The sequence below is a fragment of the Terrapene carolina genome, unplaced genomic scaffold, assembly GCF_002925995.2.
Source record: "Terrapene carolina triunguis isolate 2854851 unplaced genomic scaffold, T_m_triunguis-2.0 Scaffold58, whole genome shotgun sequence".
Classification (NCBI taxonomy): Eukaryota; Metazoa; Chordata; order Testudines; family Emydidae; genus Terrapene; species Terrapene triunguis.
This window is the reverse complement of record NW_020664409.1, coordinates 52648226-52666428: the sequence shown is the minus strand read 5'-3', so window position 1 is coordinate 52666428 and position 18203 is coordinate 52648226. Positions and strand designations below refer to the sequence as shown.

The window sequence follows — 18203 nt, the reverse complement described above, 5'->3', positions numbered from 1 at the left end:
TGTGTGTGTGTGTGTGTGTGTGTGTGTGTGTGTGTGTGTGTGTGTGTATGTATATCACCTTACAAACATTAAGTAATTAAAAACCCATGCATATTTTTGCATATGTACATTTGCACTCCCAAGTACCATGAGTACACACACAAAAATCAACTGTTTGCCCATAGATAGGCACCTATACTCACATGTGGGTCAGACCCCCAATTTACGGTAGTTGAACACACAAATATAAGCACACAGAGAAGAAAAATGGCTCTGAGGCTAACTGCTTGCACTAGAGAGACTTGAGTTCAGCTCCCAGACTTTGCATGTGAACTCAAGCAAGTTACTTAATGTCTATGTGCTTCCTCTGACCCACCTTGCGTGTCCTGTGTTAGACTGTAAGCTCTTTGGGGCAGAGTCTGTCTCTTACCATATGTATGTACAGAGCCTAGCACAAAAGCACTCTTAGTTGTACTATAATGCAAATGATTTTTAAAAAGTAAACAACACTCTCTTGTGATCAGAAGTTACACTGGCTGCGCAGCAGATGAATCATCTTGGAGGAAACCTGTGGTGGCCCTCACAGTGCATGTGTGGCACGTCCTTCAGCTTTTTCAACTTGGTCTTTAATTCTCTCAAAAACTGAGGGACTGGTGGCCCTGGGTTTCACTGGTCACACAGGAACTTTATGAAACTTAGAGGAACTGTGAATCTATAGATAAGATCAGTGACAAGCTTTCAACCATACGGATCAATTTTCATTTGCATGGTTATCTACACAGAGAAAAGGCCTAGAAACTTTGGTTTTAAATAAAATCTGAGATTAACCTTGACAGTTTTAGAGTCCCCAAAGCCTGCAGAAAACAGGTCTTCAACTTTTAATGTAAGTGAACATCATATACAGCCTGTGCATAAAAAGACTGTATCCTGTTCGTAGAAACTTTCAGTGATACAAAAATGAGATGAAATTATTTCACCTCAGCTTTCCCCTGATTCTTCCATTTGATCTTTAATTCACTTAAGCAACCAAGAAAAGTTACGGTCACTAGAACTCTCGTGCCATGGAACACTCGTGTCCATGATGCGGGTCATCCAAGCTCAGTAGGCTAGGGAAACACAGAATCAGACTTTGATCCACAGATGTGCAGAGCTATGTTATGAAATAACTGGAGATGTTGGATGCCTTGATGTCTAAGGGTTTGATCATATTAATCCAATTTAAACTGAGTTTGGCACTTTGTGGTTACTTCTAACACAAGAGAATCAGCTCCAGCTTTCATCAAATCACTATGATTAAATTATACATTAATAATACAACTTAAAGCCATTCAAGACATCCATGACTAAATTTAAAATACTTCAATACACTTCAAGTCATTTGTGACGATGAAATTTAAATTTAGAATACTTTCATTTTTATTTACAAAGTCTCATCACAAATGCAGTTTTTGACAAAGAAACTCTTTCAATTCCATTTCACTACTCTGTTGAAAGAGCAACTGTGAGAATGGCATTATAGAAAGTGACATTATTAGTTCGTTCATCCAGCATTAGTCATTATCTATCATATTTATGTTCTAGTTTTTCTGAAACAAAATCCTATCAGTCACTCCCCCTTTTTAGTGTGCTGGTGCCTACAATATATGAGGAGCCAAATTCAGCCTTAAGTTAGACTGCGCACAATACCACTAACTTCCGTGGGATTATAGCAGATGTAAACCATAGCAAATTGCAACCCAGTGCTACACACCCTCTTTTTTTACCCAGAGACCAAGAAACATTATTTGATGTGTATTGCAGCATTATTAAAGGGGTTTCCTATGTACCTGTGCTTTACTTTATAGAAGAGAAGATAGGGAAATTCACAAGTGGAATCCTAGGCCTGACATTCTGAAAACCTATCCTGGTTCTCAACCAGGATGTAGTGCTCCATTCTCAGTTTTTGGATTGTTGGGTTTTGGGGTTTTTTTTAAAGCCACAGGAATTTTAATCTTCATTTGTGTAATTAAAACGTATGTTAAAGCTATACACGGTATTCATTGTTCTACTGCATGTACCTACCAATTCCTTTATCATTATCATCAAGCCCTACATTAACCCTTAGTATGCTACATAATTTTCAAGTAGGAGACACTTGCAGAAGAAAACGGTGTGATGATGGGACAGCTCCTCAGCTGGAATAAGGGAACTGTGAGCAGGAATAGCAGGGGGAATGGGGAGAGCCGCTGATCAGCTGGGTGATTAGCAGCTGTTAGTAGCAACCAATAATCTTGTCTTGAGAGCTGTGGAAAGGGTCTGAAGCCAAAGGGAGGGAAAGAGAACAGGGCCTGGAACTTGACAAGGGGTAGGTGAGAGGAGCATTCAGAGCCAAGCACTAGTCTCAGGGAAAAGAGAAGCTTTCTAGGCTAGAATGGCACAGAGTCCAGTATCTCATGGGAGTTAATATCTGGAGCCAGGAATTTGCTATGGGAGGAAAGGAAGAGTGAGTGAGGGCAGTAGTCAGGGAGGTTTTCCAACAAGATAGTCAATTGGGAGATAGCAGGAAGTTTAAGCAGCAGGGTAGACTGAGATTTGGGCCATTTATGGGGAATGGGGAAGAATCTATGCACTTGTTATTGGATGTGCATATTATAGTGAAGGGCACCCTAAAAATGAATAGATGGTCACAGAGAAGTCAATTAGTCTTCAGTAGTTCAGTGGACTTGAATGAGGACTCTACTCCTCAGTGTTCTGAGAGTAAAGTGGGTTAGTCTGGGTTAGAACACTTTGGAGATTTCCATGATGTAAATAATTCAGATAGTCTGTGGGAGTAGCAAGGCTTCTGACACAGTTAAAATTCTCTAAACACTCCTACCTTGACAGTGTCTACCTAATTCAGGAAAAAGAATAAATATTAAATAATAAAACTTTTCAGTTCACTGTGCAGGAAAAAGGTGCAGGAAGCTTTTAGCAGTAAGAATAAATAGCCCTCCTCCCCCACAAAAAAAGGCTATTTAGGTTGCATGGAGAGGGTGGGTAGGATAAAGCTAGGCTTGGATGGATTACATTGTCATCAATAAATATCAGTAAATGTCAATTTCACTGCATACACACAAACCCATGACAAAATATTTCCATTGATGATAACTGAAATTTGGAGATAGGCAAAATAAGAAAAATGATGCCTGAGAACTTATTAGAATCAAAATCCAGTGATTTAGACTTTTGTAGTAAGCTTGTTACAAATGGACTAACAAATGAATAATAAAAACAGGTGTGATTTATTGACTGAAGGATATCTATTCTGTATATTTTGACATGCGATGTTGACAATTTGTGCTTTAACATTTATAAAACTAACTTTTTGAATCTGAGTATCCATTGCTATTAAATAATTGTCTGAACTCCCCACACACACACAGTTTTCCACTACTATAAAAATTTAAATACATAAAAATATCTGTGTTTAAAAATAAATGTTGATACTATCCATTCAACTTATTTTTTAAAAATACAAATTTAATTCTACCAAGCCTTGATAAAGCCTGTACATTTCTGTGATATTATTTCTGTAGTATACTTTATGTTATTGCCCGGCTTTAGGGGTTTTCTTGGAGCAGCAAAAATTGCATTTTTTAACTTTAATTTTCTATGCATGCCTTCCTGGGAAGGTGCAAAAGTGTGATATTTACACTAAATGTTAACAGAATCCCATTTTTAGAAAATGAGGCATAATATAAAAGCCGATATATTCCACAGCTTCATTCTGAATAAAAATCCATTTAAAAATATGGGCCTGGTTGTGGCTGGCATCTGTAGTGGTGGCTTCTCCTGTGTGTGTCAAAACTCTCCACTGAAAAGTTTCACAAGGTCCAGTTCTCAGGTCTATGTTCTTTTCTATCTAGTCTTCCTTCCTGATTACTATCAGCTACCTTCTACAATGATGACACTTAATTGTACATATATTTTCATGCCTATAAGAACTCCTCTATGTTCACAATTTCTGATTCTCTTGATCAAATAAAGTTGTGCCTTTGTCTCAACTTCCTTCATGTGAATCCTCTAGTATGATCTTTTTAAAAAGAATAACACCCTTAAGCACAACTAGTTGGTTTCCTTTCCTCATTCTTTTGCATTTCACAATTTTTCACATTTTACTTTTTTTTATTGGAACTTTCTATCGGGGACATTTGTCTGGTAGTCACTGTTTGTTTCAAATCCAAGCAGAAAACCAACTTTTCTGAATATTATGTTTGTGTGCCTTTACTGTTTAGAAAGGTTTTATTGTTCTTTTTCCTTGGGCCTATCATTGTAAAAGCGCTAGACCCATAAGAATGACTTTCTGGGACTTCAGTGGGAGTTTAGAGCATTCAGCAACTCATAAAATCAGGTCCAAAATCACCAGATACACCATTAAAAATACCAGTCTACCAGCCCATTGAGCCAAGGAAAGGTAATGCACAAGGTATGGATCCATGTGCAGGAAGAAGACAATAGGGGAATATAATAAAAAATGAAAAGTCAAAATAAAATCTTTTACTACCTTTTTGTTACCATGGTCTTAAGCACTCTGTACGTTCCAGAGATCAAAGATTTATCCCAGCTTACAAACCTGCCAAAAGGCACAGATTTATAGTGCAATCACAAAGATTTCATTGATCACACAAAGGAAAAAAAGACCATAATCACACTAAAGATTGTGATAGTGCCACTGGTACTGATTTGTCAGGGAAGTGCAGTCCACACTGAAAGTAGCATCACATAAACCTAAACCTTTGGAAAGGTATGCGTTAGTCTCACTTGATAGATGAAGGGAGACAGTTTTATGTGATGTGATTCAGAAAAACTTTCAAGATTCTAAAGTAAGTATTTCCCAAGTGCTGAACATTTCCTGTTGCCTGAATTCGGTTTCCAAGTCAAAGTCTTTCAAATAAAAAGTGGGGGACAAGGGTAGGGAAGGGAAGGGGCTCTTCCTTAACAAAACTGAAATCTAGGTAATAATCCATGCCGTTTATTTTGTGTTTGTGTGTGTTTGGTTTGTTTGCTTGCTTGTTTGTTTTGGGGTAGGTGGGTGTTAAACTTAATGTACTGCTTATGAAAGATGCCAGATTGAGAGCCCTAGAAAATAAAGTTCTCTATTACAAACCAGGTACAACACAGGCAAAGTAATGCAAACTTCATCACAGCACCCTGCTGATATTCCTGAACAACGGCCTGTGGGAATCACTAGGATAAAAGAGTGCTTTGGTCTTCATGACACCATGGCCTGTTGCTGAGACTAGTACTACCACATCAGCCAGGCTGCCAATTAGTGCTAATATGGAACTGTTTTTTTTTTTAATATGGACATTGTATTGAAACACTCATTGCAGAGAGGCCAAAATGACTTTCAGCAGCAAATAACCTGCACTGAATTTCAATTAGTGACCTAAAGATGAAAGATTCTTCATCCTATTACTAGTCTCCTGAACCATGAAGCCCCGTATTGTTATTACTATATATTACTTATCTAGAGCCATAGATGTGCATCACATTTTGCAATACAGATAAAGACAGATTCCCTGCCCCAAAGTGGTTGCAGTCTAGTTTAGTAAATCAGTGTAAAATTGAGTGAATTAACTTTAGCTGGTTTTAATACAAATGCACCTATACAAGATTTGGCATAGTGTTCGTGGAATAAAAACAAGAAGGCAAAATTACCCCCAGATAATTGCTATTCTTTTGTAAATTTAGCAGTGAAATTTGATAGAGAGAGAGATGTCTGAAGGCCGAAAATTACCATTCCCATTTCAGATTCATTTCCACAGCATGAAACTAGCAGTTTTTAAAAGATTCTAAGGACTTATTACACCCTCAATGTAATCTAAATTACTGAATTCTTTAAATGTCCTCCTGTGGGAGGCAGGGCTGCCCAATATCGCCCTCTTTACGGCCACACATGGTACTACAGGCCCTCCCCACCTTAGTTTGTAAAGTTTGGATATCTTCTTGGGGCAGGGCAGTCTGTGCCATAAGATTGGCACAGACCAATCTAAACCAGTGGTCCCCAAACTGTGGGGAGGAATGTTCGGGTGGGGGGAGTGCAGTAGGGCCCAGGCCAGCCCTCACAAGGGGCAGGGAAGGAACGCCATCGAGTTCCGCTCTGCCCCCAGCTCTGCTCTGGCTCCGGCCCCAGCCCTCCAGCCAAGGCCCCGGCTTTGGCTCCCAGCCCTGACCACAGCCCAGCCACAGCCTCAGTCCCCAAATGTTGCCTGGCTTGCAGCCCTACTCCCGGCCATGACTCCACTCCTGGCCCCAGCCCCAGTCCTTGCTCTGCTCCTGGCTCCCAGCCCCGCTCCCAGGGGAGGCACAGATAGATTATGTTACAGGTAAGGGGGGGTGCAACATAAAAAGTTTGGAGACCACTGCTCTAAACAATCACGTAATAAAACAGCAATTCAGTATTCAGCTGTCTGTGCTTTTAAACCAGGGGTTTTCAAACTGGGGGTCATGCCCCCTCAGGGGATCACGAGATTATTACGTGGAGGTCGCAAGCTGTCAGCGTCCACCCCTAAACCCCACTTCGCCTCCAGCATTTATAATAGTGTTAAATATAAAAAGTATGTTTTTAGTTTATAAGGGGGGGCACACGCAGAAGCTTGCTGTGTGAAAAGGGTCACCAATACAAAAGTTTGAGAGCCACTACTTTAAACAAAGAGGAAAAACCCTGGAAATGCAAGAGCTTAGCACTGAGAAACACCTCCCCTGTCCCAGTCTCACCTGGCCCTGCCCCTAAGCAAAAGCAGGCAAACCTTCCTAACTGGCCTGCTGGTTCAGTATTTCCTCCTGACCCTTCTAGGCCTCTGGCGGACTTTCTTGATGCTCACCTAGCCTGAGTGGATTTTCCTTAGGCAGGGAATGTCAGTGTGCTGATGCCTCCTCAGCAAGCAGAGAAGATCTGGCAGACCCAGTCACACCTCTTAATGAAGAATCCATGGCTGTTTATATTGCACCTGAGCAAGATGCCTACCAATATCTGCACCAATGCTTGATCCTGCTCCTATTAAAGTCAGTTGCAAAACTGATATGGTCTTCTACAGTGCAAGATCAGGTTATAAGAACTTTGTGACCTGTTCCATTCCTTATTTACATATGTAATCAATTAAAGTTTAACTTATTTATGTAAGGAAGTAATATGTAGATTAGAGATGAGCCAAAACCCAAAGTGCAGATTAAAAATGTAAAGGTAGTAGACTTCTGATTTCAAATCTCATATCTGAACCTGCCACTACAGTTTGGTACCAGGTCAGACCCAAAAGTAAAAAGGAACCTATGAGCTGGTTCTGGTGCAGATGTGGCTGAAATCTCTTTGCAAGATGATATTTAAAGATTTCTGACACCTAATCTCAAAGGTTGGGTTTTTTTCTATTTTGTACCGTTACCTCACAAAATCAGCAATTGGACATCATCTCGTCAATCCCTGCCCTGATCAGAGTGGAGAACACAAAGCCTGTCCTGATCCTAATACACATATCCACATCCAAGTTCTGCATCCTGAGCCAGACTCTAATTTAGATGTAACAACATAATTCCTGTTTTGAATTTCAATGATTTTTATGAGGGGAACCTCTGTAAACCATAGTATCTCAATCTCAAGAATCTGTTGTTTGGGACAGCAGCAGATGTGCAGCAGGTACTGGTATCCTATTGTTATATTCCCAGAAAATGCTAGATCATATGGCCATTAGAGATACCTACATAACTCACTTTCAATTAATTAATTTCTGCTTCCACCCACAATCTAGACTAGATGTTTAAATCTTAACTCTTTCATCTCATAGATGTAAAAATAATCATGATTCTACACAGCAGCCTCTGTGCATCATGAACCTATAATGAAAAGGAAAGGAGTAGCGTGCTATGGTGGACTGAACCTGAGACTGGGAGCTTGGCCTTCCCTGCTTTGTCACTATGTACCCTGACTTGCTGTGTGACTTTTGGAAAGTCACATAGAGACAATTTTGTAAGAGAGCTCTCTCTCAGTTTGAGAAGGCATCCCCCCAAACATGAGCATATTTGAAAATTTAGTCCCTACCCACTCTAAGGGTATGTGTATACTGAATTTGTATCTGGGTCCATGTACTTACATGTGAGCTTGCTCTTTTCAAGCTCAACTGTAAGCATACACACAACTTTGGTGTGCACACTTCATTTCCATTCCATATACAGGCAGGTGCATCCATCCTGGCTTTGTGTTGATGTGTGTCTGGTGCTGTGGTTTCTGGGGCCATATCCCACAGTTCTTACCACCTTGCTAGCTGTAGCTACTCTAAGGCTTAGTTCCTGGTATGCTGCCTCATTTTTGTCATCTGTAAAAGGGCATTTGCTTATGGAACTCACTTTCACCCAACGTCAGCCTGACACTAAAACCATCCTGCTCCAGAGGATGTTACAGCTCTTTCGGCTCATGTTTCCCCAAACAACTACATCATATGATACTCAAGACAAATCTCCTGAAAATCAACCACCAACCACTGGTATCTGAAATAAATTAGATTTAAATAAAAGTACTTTTCATTCTGGAGGTTAATTTATTATTATTATTTTGTAGTGTGCTCAGAAACTAACATAGTAGGACATTTGGAAATATGTATATTAATATCTCACAGGGATGTTGTGATTATTGAATGTATGTACAATACACTCAAAATGCAAATGTTACACATTATTTTTAGGAGGGAGGAATATTTATGTCCCTGATGACTGACAAGTTACAGAAGCATGATTCTAACTGATGATTTGGGCCCCCACCTGTAAAGATTTATATGTACGCATAACTTTGAGCACGAGTACCTCTCTGAACTAAATAGGATTGCTCACATGCTTGAAGTTAAGCATAAGATCTAGTCAGAAATTTGACAAAATATTTTTCCATTGGAAGATTTTAATTTCTTGAAAGCTAAATGTTTTGTAGAAACGTGTTGATTGACAAAATTTCATTTAAAGGAAAAATTGGGAAAAAAGCACTTTGATAAGGTCAAAACAACTTTTCAGAACTTAAAGCTTTGATTTTCCATTTTGAAATTACTTTTAATTTTAATGTTACATAATATACATTTTTTAATAAGTCAGACTCAGAGAAAAACATTTTGATTTTATCTAAACGAAACATTTCACTCAACCCGAAACAATATTTTTTTCAGAATTTAATTTCACAGGAAATTTCAAAAAATGTTGGTTTTATTCTGTTTTGGAATTTAAAAATAAATTGAAATCACAGCTTTTCCTGCTAAACAAAAAACCAGTTCCCACCCAGCTCTTTTAAGCATGTATATAAATCTTTACAGGATCAGGGCCTTAAAAAAGAGTCAGTCAGTCAGGAACAGCCAAAAGAGTAGGACTTCATTTTGTAGAACCCATATGAGATGCCAGAGAAAATTTACCAATGTTACCTTACACCTTCTTCCCTTACTAAAAACAACATACCTTCTGGTTCTTGCAGTTAGTACATTTGTCAGTGCTAAGAACCACGCCCTTCCCTGCCCCACTAATATAAAACATACATTCTCAACCTCCTGCTTTACCCATGGACAGATGCTTCATCTCCAGATCAATGGACTGGTGATTCTTTTACCAGCATCAAATGGTGCAGCAATTTATCGGTTCAAAGGGTTTACTTTCTTTAATTCATCACATCACTCAAGTCCTTATGCTGTTATATAAATGTTATATGTCTGTTCTAACATAAGAGTGCATAGAGCCAAGGTTACAAAAAGTGTGTTTTAACAGCAGTTATAATTTCCTGCTTTGTAAAGTATACTCAAATGAGATGAAAAAATGTAAATTATTACACCATGTGTTATGTATCATTTGCCAGCACCGCTATCGAAATGGTATTATGCATACTAATCAATGGTGAAGTATTATCTTTTAGTCTAATGGATACAGTCTCATCTCAAAGTGCAAGGATTTACACACGTTACTCCAATTAGCATTAATGGGACTTACAAGCATAAATCTCCTGCATATCAAGAGAAGAATTATTTTAAGATGACCAAATGCACTTACCAAATAATCACTTAGTTGGCAAATATTAATACATAGTCACATTTTCATTACAATTATCTAAACTTGTTCTAAACTAACACTGAAATTGATTTGAGAGTAATATGGTAAGTAGAAAATAACTATTTTATACCAGCTGCACCATATAATGTTGTACTTTTAAATCAAGGGCTTTAAATGAACACAGAGCACCAACACCTATAGATTAAATCATAGGCTGAGATTTTCAAAACTGTGATGCGGTGTTAGCCATACACCTTCCATTAATCTTCTCTGCACTGCTTTGAAAATCTGAGCCATGACTTATTATTAACACTTTTGTTGTGTTTACATAGCTATATAATTCTTGCCTACTAACATCCCTGCCCGACCGGCACACACACCTAATGTAAACTTTAAAACAAAATTAAATGTAAATTTCTTAGAGATACATTTTCAAGGCCGCATAGGGCTTTAGCTGTAACACATTAACTACAATTGGATTCACACAGCTAACTCTATATAATTGTTTGCCAATTTACCCCTTCCAGAATTTATTAGTATTTTTTGATTTGCTTTATTTTCTGAACATTTTCATTTTGCAGTGTTTCATAACCTGTTGGCTACACTAGCATTTACAACATTGCTGGCAGTTTCTGTAATAAGGCTATTGACTTATCTTGTATAGAAAAGGTCAACATATGTGATTCCTTATGATGCTAATGAGAGTTACAGCACATACTCAAAGATTAATATATCATTATGATATATTCTCTTGATACATGTACATAACTCCTGCTATGCACACATTAGGAGGATATATACATCTTAGAGCTCCCAGTATGACATCTTCTGAAATGACATATTACAATGCTAGAGTTAATAAGATCACAGTGTAAAGTCAAGTCCTCGAAATTGCTCTCCTTACTCCAGGTTCTTCAAAGAGAGTTTTGCTTCAGCAAATACTGGGGCAGCCTCCAAGACTGTAAGATGACCCAATTCAGGAAAGCTTGTGCTTAAGTGCCTTCCTGAATCAGGGCCTAATAATGCCCTATTTAATTTGAGGTTATTTCCAGAACCCTTGTGTGATGGGGCACACTTGCCCCACACTGACCATGCCCCCTCGGCCCTGATGGGCATGCTCCAGCTGGGGTATAGAAGGGTGCAGCTCAGCTCATTTAGGGCTGACCACTGAAGAGGGAGGACGCACGCTGCAAGCTCCAGCCCGGGAGCTGCTGAAGCAACAGATGGCGGTAGCGTAGCCAGAGATGCTGAGACCCAGGCAAATGCCCCAGCTCCTGCAGATGCCCCAGGAGTATCAGAGCTGCAAGAGCTGCAGAGGCCAAGGAGACTATGGACTTCTGCGACACCAGGACCACTACACAAGGGAAAGGGTAGGAAGTAGCTCAGGGGGACTAGGCATTGTACCGAGTGGTGTCAGCGTGTTTCAGGAGGATTCCCTGCTGACCCAGTGGCAAGCATATTTGCCACTGTCAGGGCCCTGAGCTGGGACCTGGAGGAGCAGGGAGGACCCGGGTCCCCCTACCCAGTTGCCACACCCCCCACCCCCACCCAAGGTGGTGGCCCACTCCCCTGACTGGCCACCAGACCAAACAACCCTACTGAAGAGGGCCATTATGTTGACCCTGGCCTTGGGCCTCGCAGCCCTGAGAGAGGGCAGTTGGACTGACTCTGGCCATTGGGCCATGCTGCCCTGCTGAACCAGGCAGCCCTATTGACTGACCGCTAGGCCACACAGCCCTGAGAGAGGGCAGCCATATTGACTTTTATCCCCAGGCCAAGCTATCCCAAGACAAGGGATGGTTGTATACACTCAGCCGCGGGGCCATCATTACCCACACTTTGTCTCAAGAAGAGACGGGGTGCACTTGCCCTGTGACACCTTGTATTATATATATTTATGCAGATTTACATTTTAAGAAATGTACATTTATATGAAACCATATAAGACATGGCATGCCTTTGGAGTGTTCACGAGTGTGCATTGAATTGAGAGTCTATTGCACTTAAGACTGAACTATATTCAGTACCAAATCTGTAAGGTTATGTGGGCAGTTTGGTGTATACATTTTTGTAGATCAAAATGTAGAAATGAAAATAATATGACATTTTAAAAATATTTTCTACTGAAATCTCACATACACACATCACTCCATGTTTGAAACAATTCTTCTTGAAGATAGTAAGCCATAGTCTCTGGATTAAGTTTAGAAGTATGAGCAACAAGGGTGATGTCATGGTGGGAGACGGCTATAGACCACCAGACCAGGGGGATGAGGTGGACGAGGCTTTCTTCCAGCAACTAATAGAAGTTACTAGATCACAGGCCTTGGCTCTCATGGAGGACTTCAATCACCCCGATATCTGCTGGGAGAGCAATACAGCAGTGTACAGACAATCCAGGAAGTTTTTGGAAAGTGTAGGGGACAATTTCCTGGTGCAAGTGCTGGAGGAACCAACTAGGGGCAGAGCTCTTCTTGACCTGCTGCTCAAAAACAGGGAAGAATTAGTAGGAGAAGCAAAAGTGGATGAGAACCTGGAAGGCAGTGACCATGAGATGGTTGAGTTCAGGATCCTGACACAAGGAAGAAAGGAGAGCAGCAGAATATGGACCCTGGACTTCAGAAAAGCAGACTTTGACTCCCTCAGGGAACCGATGGGCAGGATCCCCTGGGAGAATAACATGAAGGGGAAAGGAGTCCAGGAGAGCTGGCTGTATTTTAAAAAATCATTATTGAGGTTGCAGGAACAAACCATCCTGATGTGCACAAAGAATAGTAAATATGGCAGGCGACCAGCTTGGTTTAACAGTGAAATCCTTGCTAATCTTAAACACAAAAAAGAAACTTACAAGAAGTGGAAGATTGACAAATGACAAGGGAGGAGTATAAAAATATTGCTCAGGCATGCAGGAGTGAAATCAGGAAGGCCAAATGAGACTTCGAGTTGCAGCTAGCAAGGGATGTTAAGAGTAACAAGAAGGGTTTCTTCAGGTATGTTAGCAACAAGAAGAAGGTCAAGGAAAGTGTGGGCCCCTTACTGAATGAGGGAGGCAACCTAGTGACAGAGGATGTGGAAAAAGCTAATGTACTCAATGCTTTTTTTGCCTCTGTCTTCACGAACAAGGTCAGCTCCCAGACTACTGCACTGGGCAGCATAGTATGGGGAGCTGGTGATTAGCCCTTTGTGGAGAAAAAAGTGATTAGCCCTTTGTGGAGAAAAAAGTGGTTCAGGACTATTTAGAAAAGCTGGACGAGCTAAAGGAGTTGGCGGATGTGATTGCAGAGCCATTGGCCATTATCTTTGAAAACTCATGGCAATCGGGGGAGGTCCCAGATGACTGGAAAAAGGCTAATGTAGTGCCCATCTTTAAAAAACTGAAGGAGGAGGATCTGGGGAACTACAGGCCAGTCAGCCTCACCTAAGTCCCTGGAAAAATAATGGAGCAGGTCCTCAAGGAATCAATTCTGAAGCACTTAGAGGAGAGGAAAGTGATCAGGGACAGTCAGCATGGATTCACCAAGGGTAAGTCATGCCTGACTAACCTAATTGCCTTCTATGACAAGATAGCTGGCTCTGTGGATGAGGGGAAAGCAGTGGACGTGTTATTCCTTGACTTTAGCAATGCTTTTGATATGGTCTCCTGCAGTATTCTTGCCAGCAAGTTAAAGAAGTATGGGCTGGATGAATGGACTATAAGGTGGATAGAAAGCTGGCTAGATCATCGGGCTCAACGGGTAGTGATCAATGGCTCCATGTCTAGTTGGCAGCCGGTATCAAGCGGAGTGCCCCAAGGGTCGGTCCTGTGGCCGGTTTTGTTCAATATCTTCATTAATGATCTGGAGGATGGTGTGGATTGCACCCTCAGCAAGTTTGCAGATGACACTAAACTGGGAGGAGTGGTAGATACGCTGGAGGGTAGGGATAGGATACAGAGGGACCTAGACAAATGAGAGGATTGGGCCAAAAGAAATCTGATGAGGTTCAACAAGGACAACTGCAGAGTCCTGCACTTAGGACGGAAGAATCCCATGCACTGCTACAGACTAGGGACCGAGTGGCTAGGCAGCAGTTCTGCAGAAAAGGGCCTGGGGGTTACAGTGGACGAGAAGCTGGATATGAGTCAACAGTGTGCCCTTGTTGCCAAGAAGCCTAATGGCATTTTGGACTGTATAAGTAGGATCATTGCCTCTATTTGGCATTGGTGAGGTCTGATCTAGAGTACTGTGTCCAGTTTTGGGCCCCACACTACAAGAAGGATGTGGAAAAATTGGAAAAGAGTCCAGTGGAGGGCAACAAAAATGATTAGGGGGCTGGAGCACATGACTTATGAGAAGAGGCTGTGGGAACTGGGATTATTTAGTATGCAGAAGAGAAGAATGAGGGGGGATTTGATAGCTGCTTTCAACTACCTGAAAGGGGGTTCCAAAGAGGATGGATCTAGACTGTTCTCAGTGGCACCAGGTGACAGAACAAGGAGTAATGGTCTCAAGTTGCAGTGGGGGAGGTTTAGGTTGGATATTAGGAAAACCTTTTTTACTAGGAGGGTGGTGAAGCACTGGAATGGGTTACCTAGGGAGGTGGTGGAATTTCCTTCCTTAGAGGTTTTTAAGCTCAAGCTTGACAAAGCCCTGGCTGGGATGATTTAGTTGGGGATTGGTCCTGCTTTGAGCAGGGGGTCCCTTCCAACCCTGATATTCTGTGATTCTATTATAGTATTTTACCATTAGAGAAAGGATGGCGTATAGACCCCCCACCACCACCACAGTCATTCAATGACTGTGGTTCTCTTCCCAACAGCATTTTTATATATACAAGCATAATGAGCAAAAGTAAGAGGGTAAAATAGATATGAAGGGGAAAAGTTGTGAGGGAACCAGTAAAACTGTGCTGAGAAGCCAGCACACATCACAAATGTGGCCAGCATTTTTAGAGGCAGTTAGAATGGAATCCTAAAAGAGATTGTGGGCCTGATTCTCCACTATCTTACACCAGTTTTACACTGGCGTGACTCCATTTACTTTAATGAAATCCCCCTGGTATCAAATTTGTGTAACACAGTGGAAAAATCAGGCTCTAGTCCAAAGGTCTAATTTTGAGCAACTAACTAAAATCAAATATGAGACCCTCCATGGCCAAGTATTGTGAGAGTGTGATGGACATTCCACTTAGGGATAATGATAATATCATTTGTATAGAAAGACTTCCAATTCCAAACATCAGTACATCTACACAATAATAGAAATGTCTTGTGTTGCAGGGTTTCTCAACCTTTTTCTTTCTGAGGCAAACCCAACATGCAATAAAGACTTCAGCCCCGGGAGGCGGGGCTTCGGTCACCAGGCTTCAGCCCCATGTGGTGGGGCTTCGGCTTTCTGCCTTTGACCCAAATAAGTCTAATGCTAGCCCTGTTTGACGGACCCCCTGAAACCTGCTCATGGGCCCCCAGGGAGCCCTGGACCCCTGGTTGAGAACCACTGCTGTGTTGGGTATCAAATATTTCTGAAATATGAGTTTTATTGGCAATCACCAAGGAGATGTGAGTGGCACAATCCACATCACAAACAAACAAAGAGAATTGCAAGTTAAGTATTTTCATGAAGATTTTTGACTGACTTTTCAGGTGGTGTCTATACAGTTCTTAATCAAATAAAGGCTTAAATTGTTCACATAATCCCTTTCTATTGACCTATTTTTGTTTCCTTTGGTGTGGTCTGACAAGACTGTTATTGAGAGGGTGAACTGTTTCTTGTGTGGAAATTCACTACTTTATTTTTTAAAGCATTGCCATCTTTCTATTTTTCTAAAGTTTTCTCAACCCGTAGAAATCATGTGTATTTTTGCATTGCTACAAATTAGCAAGACAAGTACTTTGGCTTCTGTAGCACTTAATCTAAACATAGTCCACAGTCAGTAATATGTCTTTCACCTCTCCATAAATGGATTCAAGGTAAAATAAATCTCTCTTAATGATAGTAATGTCTGGGGATGCAGTTTTGTTGGGCATGCTTTATACTCATGACCTCTGTGATGTTAGAAACAGATCTAAAATCCCCTGTGGTGACAATTCCTACAAACATAAATTCAACACCACCACCACTGACATCATTGTGAGTACCTTGGCTTGAGTTTATGTCTACTAGATTAAATTTTAGGTCTAACACATATTTATACTGCAGTTTTTATTTTTTGTTTTTAATGAAAATAAATTACACTAAAAGCATTTGGCTAGACATGGATTGATCAGTCACTAAAACCTATGGATGTTATACTAGACTGTATCTAATGTATGCATTTTTATAAAACAGGCAAGTACAGTAGAAAAATCTACATATTAAAAGTCTACAGTTTGAAAGTTGTTAGATCATTTGATGGGTCTGTTATAAAACATGATACCTTTTCTGAAAGCTTTTATCTGCAGTACTCTACATATTATGATGGCTATTCATACTTTACTTCTTCAGTTTTTATAGCCTCCAAGTAATCTTACAGAATAGTAAATACTGTTACTATAACCTTCATAACTGTGTTAGTGTTATATTTTTAAAGATGAAGCACCCGATTCTCCTCTCACACACATCAGTGTAAATCAAAAATAACTCCATTGTAGTCAATAGGTTACAGCAGTGTAAAACAAGTGCAGGGGATCAAGTCCACAGCTTTATAAACAAAGATTTGTTAATATTAAAAGTACAGAATATGAATACATTAAATCCTTTCCTCTTTTGTTAGTCTATTTTATTCAGGTTTTAACACTGCACCCTCCCCATGGTATTTAAGAATATCTGAATAGGAGACAGTACTAATGAACCAATTTGCACCAGCTGAGGATTTGACTAATACTTTGAAAATGAATGATGTTCTTAAAGTGAAGTATTGAATATGTTGTGTTTAACAGTACATTAATATTTCTCATGAAACAGAAGCCTTTTCTAGAGGTTTAGCAGGAAGCGAGGAAGACTGCCAAATGATCATATTCTGTAATCACCGGATAGTTTTACTTTACACATACACTTGCACATCCACAGACTGAAGAACCCACACTCATCAAAAGAAAGCTCATGTGGCAAAAAAGATTACACTGAATCAGTAGAAAAGAAAAAAAATCTTTTTAAATTCTCATGGGATTAGAGACTGACTGTTAAAGGAAGAGCATTATTTTATCACTCAGCTAATGAGCCATACAAGGAATTGTTATTGCTCAGTATAGTTCTGTTCTGACAACACTTCTTTGAAACAAATATGCCAACTTTAATACACAAAGAAAACAAGATACATTTTCAATTGTATCAATTATATATCCAGGTGTATGTAACTGAAATAAAACACTTCGGAGAAAATACCCAGAAGGATGTGCAGATTTTGCCTTTTTAAACAGAAAGAGATTTTTGCACATTCCACAATGGATCTGACACAAAAGAAGATTGGTGGCTCCTGACCTCAAGGAAGTGACTAGAAAATAAATAGCAGAGTCGAATGACAGGTCCCAACAAACATGTCCTAAAAGTGTCATTCTTGTGCTAGGCTATCATATACAACTTAGTCTCTCAGTCGCTTTGACCTCATATCGCACACACATATTGTCATCATCGGACCCCAATGCCGCCTGAACACCCTGATCTTGTACTGATCATGAAGTGATTTTAACACAAGGCTGTCAACCTGAGATAATGTGCATGGGTGTGATTTCCAAAGAAATCTGAGTGAGAATCTTAAAATCTAGTTCAAACAGATTGGTTGGGGAGGTTGGGAAACGGGGGGTTGAGGAAGAGAGAGACTCGAAATGAATTCAGAATCCCTTCAGACACATGAGACTTGGCAGGCATAGAAAAGCTGGGGCAACCCCCTAGAGACCCGAAAGAGAAACTGGGCAACGTTAAACAGAGCCTGGTCCTGGGATGGGAGCAGATCCCCCCAAAACGAACAGATTTCGAACCAGACGAATTTGTTTTAACAGAAAAATACAAAACTTAACCCCAGGGCGCAAGAGTTAGCTGTGCTCCCCGGGTGAGAGCGGGTGATTAGGTGGGGATGGGTCACTCACTCAGAGGTGCCCGGTTAGTCAGCACTCACCAGAGCCGTGCAGAGGAAAGCGCAATGAGTCCCTGCACCGCAACAGCCTAGAGCAGCTGGCAGTGCCGGATGGGTGAGACCTGCATGCAGGGCGCCCGAGAGAGGAACGGCTTGGTCATCCCGCCAGC

General features: G+C 40.7%; 1 protein-coding gene across 1 annotated transcript in view; it reads right to left on the bottom strand.

The window, feature by feature from the left end:
* Positions 1-18203, bottom strand: part of NKAIN3 (sodium/potassium transporting ATPase interacting 3) — a 528391-nt gene that overhangs the window by 510005 nt on the left and 183 nt on the right. The gene's annotated exons all lie outside the window — the stretch shown is intronic.